Raw genomic sequence first — 6,096 nt, 5'->3', positions numbered from 1 at the left:
TCAATTCTATTACAAACCATTTTAGTGGGAAGCAAAGTTTTGAAAGAATAGACAGTGAGAGAACAATTGACACTTCTAATGAGAGTAAGTTTACCCCCAAAGCTCAAGAATTTAGAATCCCAAGACTGAAGTTTATTCTACACAGAGATAATTAAATCATCAAACAAAAATTATTTCTTTCTACTTTTAAAACGAGGAATACCAAGATACTTGATAGGTAATTGGCCATGCAACTACCCAAAAAGGTCTTTAATAACCGAGATACGATCATTATGCATATTGTTAGAAACAAGAATACAACATTTCTGATTATTCAAAGACAAGCCACTAACAGTTTGAAAATAGTGAAAGAAATCCATAAGCTTATTAATCTTATAGAAAGAGAGGAATTATACCTATGATTGCATAAAGGCTTTCAATTTAGGTTAAGTATTTATTATATTGATCATTTAATTTTTTAATTAAAATAATTTAATTTAGTTGGACTGACTTTATTTTGATATATTGTTTGATTTGAATTAATTTAAATGACTTAATTTTATTTAAAAGTTCTCTGATTATTATTTTATTTGAAAATGTTTTAAAAATTTATAAATGCCCAGGAATTTAAAGTTAGTTTTTAAGTGATCAAGCAATCTTAATGCTCAAATGATTAGTACCATTGGTTAGGGATAAAAACTCAATTAATCCATAAAAATTTGAAATTAATTGGATTATTGATGATTTTTTCATTATTTAATTTAATTAATTATATATTAATGGTTTATTTCAACTTGAATTTATTTTATTTAAAGTTTTATATATCTTTTACTTTTTCTTAATTATATGATTGATTTTGACTTCAATACAATTTATTTTATATTTTTAAGATATTATTTTAATTAGTAAGGAATTTTAGAATTTTTTAAAGTGGAAACCCACCATTGGGCTTATGCATTAATTAAAGGGGGGGGGGGATGAATCCAACAAAATAGAATCAAATCAAATGATTGCCTAACCAACAAAAAATAAAATAAAACCATATCTAAATTATAAATCATAGGGAAAAAAATAGCCCGACTACTTACCGTAATTAACACCTGAAATAAGGAAAACAAGATTTATCTAGTAAATTCATCCCACTCAACATACCGAGAAAATTTGAACCTAAAAGTTAATTGAAATAAGTTAATATATAGAACCTTTTAGCAAGTAAATCAGCACAACAATTCTCCTCTCTATAAATATAGTTCCCCTCTCTATTAATAGTTAGCCATTTAATAGTACGAGTCAATTCGAAGTTTTAAAGATTACAAGGAGTGCCCTTTTGAATAAAATGCAACACAAGGATAACATTAACCTCAATCCAAAGATTCCTGATGTCTATAGCTTAACAAAAGTTAAGGCTGTAATTTAGATCTTTGATCTCGGTAGTAATAGAAGAACAATGAACAAAGAAGAATGCCCTTACAATCCCTGATAATACCACCACAGTCAGCCAATATGTATTATTAATAGTGCGATTAGTGTTTATCTTGATATAAGGTTCCAGAGGTTTTATCCACCTAATAATCTTTTAGTATTGAACCTCATTGGCATCAAATTTGATTCCAAATTTAATGGCCACAATATGATAATTCATAATATTGTTAGAAGATATTATATTGACCGTATGAAGGTGTTGCACTTTATCTTTGATATTATAAATGATTGAATTGACACCAAGCTTCATATTATTATGCTTGCTATCATTCCTATCTTGCCATAAGAACCATAAAATCAGAAAAGAATAATGTTTCTAATGTGACCCCTAACAGGAATAAACCAAGCAATTAAAATAGAATATATGTCTATGCAACCATTAAATTGGCTAGTGTTAAAAATGTCACCGTAATACCTCCAAATTTTAGCAGTTATAGGCCCGATGACAAAAAACATGTTTTAAAGTCTCAATATGAAAACAACATTTACATTTAAAAGGAAAATAAAATTCCTTCCAAATTAAAGAAGCATTAACCGACAAGAAATTCTTTAAAATTCTCCAAGTCAATATATAATAAGAAAGAGGGTTAATTTTCTGCCAAATAATAGTAAAAATAAGATATTTAGGATGATTATGTTTGATAACATTCCAAAACCCCTTAAGAGAAAAGTTACCAGATTTAAACAAGATAAATAAAATGTAGTCTTCTATCTCTGTTTGGAGAGGAATCTCCACAATTTGGCTCACAAGAGTATCAGGAAATGTTCAGCGGGGTTTAAATTGGTGCTTTTAAAAAATTCTAAGAAAGAGTACTAATTTTTTGAATTTTTCAAAATACTTAGAAATAAGCTATTTTAATTTTTATAAGAAGAAGCTAACAAATTAAATATACCTTGAAAACAATTGATGATGAAATTCTAATTATCACAATAGAACAAAGATCTCATAAATTTATCATGCAGTTATAGCTAAGATGAAGTGCAAAAAGTGTAAAATGCAGAAAGTAAAATCAGAACGAACACACTAGATTTTATAGTGGTTTGATCAAATCTTGACTTATGCTGACTCCCCGAAGTCCTCCACTCTGAGTATTGCACTAACACAAAGTGACTCTCCTTTCGTTCCCTCAGCAAGGCGGAGAAGCCCTTACAAACCTCTCTTTTACCAACCCGGTGTGGTAGAGGACCAAAGCTCCTTTTATAGGCATAGAACATTGACTCCTTTTTCTCCCTCTTGGAGAAGGAAGATAACCTCAAGGACCGACTAAGAAGCCTCTCTCCCTAGAGAGCTCCCACAAAACTCACTAAGTCCATAGGTGGAGCAAGTGTGCAGCTAGCCTAAAGCAATCGTGTGATTCCCCTCACACTCCTTCTTCCTCAAGCTCAAGCTCACCTTCTACTTCCTCTCATAAACTCTAATTTTATTCAAAAGCTCTCTCTCAGAGTTACTTCTTTAGTCAAGTTCCTCTCTTCACATTACTTAGAAAAAGGTTAAAGAATTACTTTTATAATAAGCTTAAAAAAAACCCTTAAAAATTTAAGTTAGCTGCCACTGTTCGTATTGTACGATCTAAGTTCATACAGTACAATCTGTTCGAAACTAGTCCCATCTAGTACGAAGGAGAACAAACAGTTCACAATTTTTCAACACATGGTATAATACGATCTTTGATTGTCCAATAGTATATATAAAATTTTCTCTATTCGTACAGGATGAATATTGGAATGAACAAAAGTCATCTCAGTTAATCATCACGTACTGTATACTTCATACATTATGGTTAGTTAATTTCAAGAAATTCATGTAGTATGATATTAATACTGTACCATACGATTAGAACAAAAAATCGTGGTTCCATCCGGTACGATCTATGGGACGACCAAATTTTTTCTCTATTCTTCATATAGTACTGCAAGGATCATACAATATGAATAAAAAATCATTAATTAATTATGATTTAGTTGTCTAATTATGGGGGTTAATTTTAGAAAGGTTTTAAATGATTATATAGTACAATTGAAATCATACAATACGAATAATTCAAAAATCAAAATTCAAAATCTTACTTAAATTAATCTGATGGCTAGGAACTTTAGATCAAAACAAATCATACAATATGATTAATTCATAGAAACAAATCTTCATATTAATCGTTAAGCCTATTCTTAGAAAATAGATCATACAGTATGAATGAAATTGTACAGAATGATTTGTCTTTACTAAAAATTTATTTTCTAAAAAAAAAATCTCCCGCTTTGTTTGTGTGCATGGTCACCCAATTTGCATACACTCTTTTGTGGCCAGACTAAAGAGATGAAAAATGAAAAAAAAAAATACAAATTATTCAATGAAGAAAGTAATCTTGAGCGGTGTATATTTTACCTGAAATGTTAGTGTTCAGAGATAAAAATAACATCTAAAATATTCAAGGAAGAAAGTAATAATTCAGTCAATATTATTTTTCTTCATCAAAATCACAGACTAGGGATCTTGAACTGTAATATTCTCCCCCATTTTTATGATACCAAATAAAATTAGTTGATAGGCAAGATAAATGTTATTTCTTTCTAAGCTTCACCTCACTAGAAGATGGATTTTAAAAAATTGAGAGGTTACAAACAAAATCTTTAATTTAATTTTTTTTAAGATGATAAAAAAGAAGAAATAAAAAATATAAGCAGTTGATTATATTAAAAAAGTAATGATACATACAATCAATGAAAACAGACATATTCTCCCCCTTTTGACATCATCAAAAAGAGGATTACCACAAAACCAAAGAAATAAAGTAGTATAAGAAAAAAAACATAGCAAACAAAGAGTACTCAAAGGGTGGATCCTGATCAGGTGGTGGTGGTGGCGGCTTAAAGAATGAATGGATGGAAGCAAGTTGATGGTCTATCGAGGTAAATCTTTCACCAAACCACTGCATATCTTCTTCATACGGATGTTATTGTTGCTCATTGTGGTAGTCTAGTAGAGTTTCAAGTCGCTTGAGGCACTGAACTATATCATCATGAGGTTAGGCAGGTGCAAGTGGTGGTATTGGTGTTGTTGGTCCTCATGTAGGAGCAGCATCACCTTCAATACCAAAATCCAGCTCAACATTCTCTTGCCCTCGATGGAAAAGAATATGGAAGGAGGCATCCGTATAAAAGATAAGAAGATTATTAGGTGGAATAGGAAAAAATGAGTTGGTATTTGGTGTCGAGGATGTAAACTATAAAATGTCCTAAGGTAATATTTTGTTTACATCGAGCACTTGGATATTTAATAGTGGTCATGTTATGGAACTAGTCTAGAATCATTTGAGCTTCATCAAATTTGGAACATGACATGATTAAGTAAGTGACTACAGACATAAGTGGGGCTATGGTCATTCGATCCCCAACTTTAGGTATAATTGATGTTAGAAGGATGTGTTGGATGATACGGGCATTCTGAGTTTGAGATTGGCTAAGGAATTGGTGTTGGATTGAGGGCACATTCCTAAGCAGTAGATTAACAAAAGTCCAATCAAACTCATTTGAGATCAAAGATTTTGGATGATGTCTTGGGTAGAAAGTCCTATGTGTTTAGCTAGATCTTCCTTAGTGATTTCTACATTTTGTTTGTAGATAAATGAATTCAAGGTGGTGCATTATAAATTTATCGTAAGTTTTTATAAGAATTTATATAGGAGCTCGGAGTTAAAGGGAAAGGCCAAGGTAAGAAGAAACTAGAGAGTGGTTAAGGTAAAAAGGTTCATAAACTAAAAATTTAAGGATGGTTGGTTTAACTTGTGAGATGGGAAGATCTTTTCCTCTTTGAACTTATTGTAGCCATCTTCATCTGTGGAGAAGACAAATTGATCATCGTGATGATGAGAGGAGGAGGAGCTCCTCTGGATCAGTCTGCTGCGTTTACTTCCACAGGCCATTCGACAGAATGATTGAGAGGATGAGAGTTTAAAGGAAGGAAGTTGAGTGAGTTGAATCATACAAAACCTCTAATTTATAGAATTTTTTATCAATTATATAATGTAATTAGAGCAGTGATTTTTCTTGGATTACTTGTCAGAAGAAGTATTCAAATCATACAGTACGATCAGTATCGCATTGGATGATCTTAAAGAATTTTGTTCATCCCAAGGAGTCGTCGGTAAGACCTTTGACCCAAAGTAAAGTATAGTCCAAACGGTGTTTGTATAATACAAAGTACAATTATTATCATACTGGCTGAGTTAAATTTGGCCCAATCTAGTTTAACACATGTATCGTACTGTACGAAAGGAGGTAGCATACTATATGAGTGTCAATAATTTTGTACCAAGTAGATTGAATTCATCAATGATTGGTGGTATATGGATCGTATAGTATGATTAGTGGTTTGTATAATATGATGTGTATATCAGTGAGCTAATCTTTTTTTTTTTTTTTTTTAGGAATTCAAACTTGCATAAAATAGAAGGAACCAAAAAAAGCCTAGATATAAGCTAATGAGAGTAACCCAACCTATCACATTCTTCCTTTACTAAATGAACAAAAGAAGAAGAAAGATTACTCTCACAAAACAAATCACAAATAAAATCATATGATAAAGTTAAGTTAGCATAATAATCCGCTAACTTATTACAATTATGCTCAACCCATTGA

This window comes from Dendrobium catenatum, unplaced genomic scaffold (assembly GCF_001605985.2).
Source record: "Dendrobium catenatum unplaced genomic scaffold, ASM160598v2 fragScaff_scaffold_716, whole genome shotgun sequence".
NCBI lineage: Eukaryota > Viridiplantae > Streptophyta > Magnoliopsida > Asparagales > Orchidaceae > Dendrobium > Dendrobium catenatum.
This window is presented reverse-complemented; position numbering follows the sequence as displayed.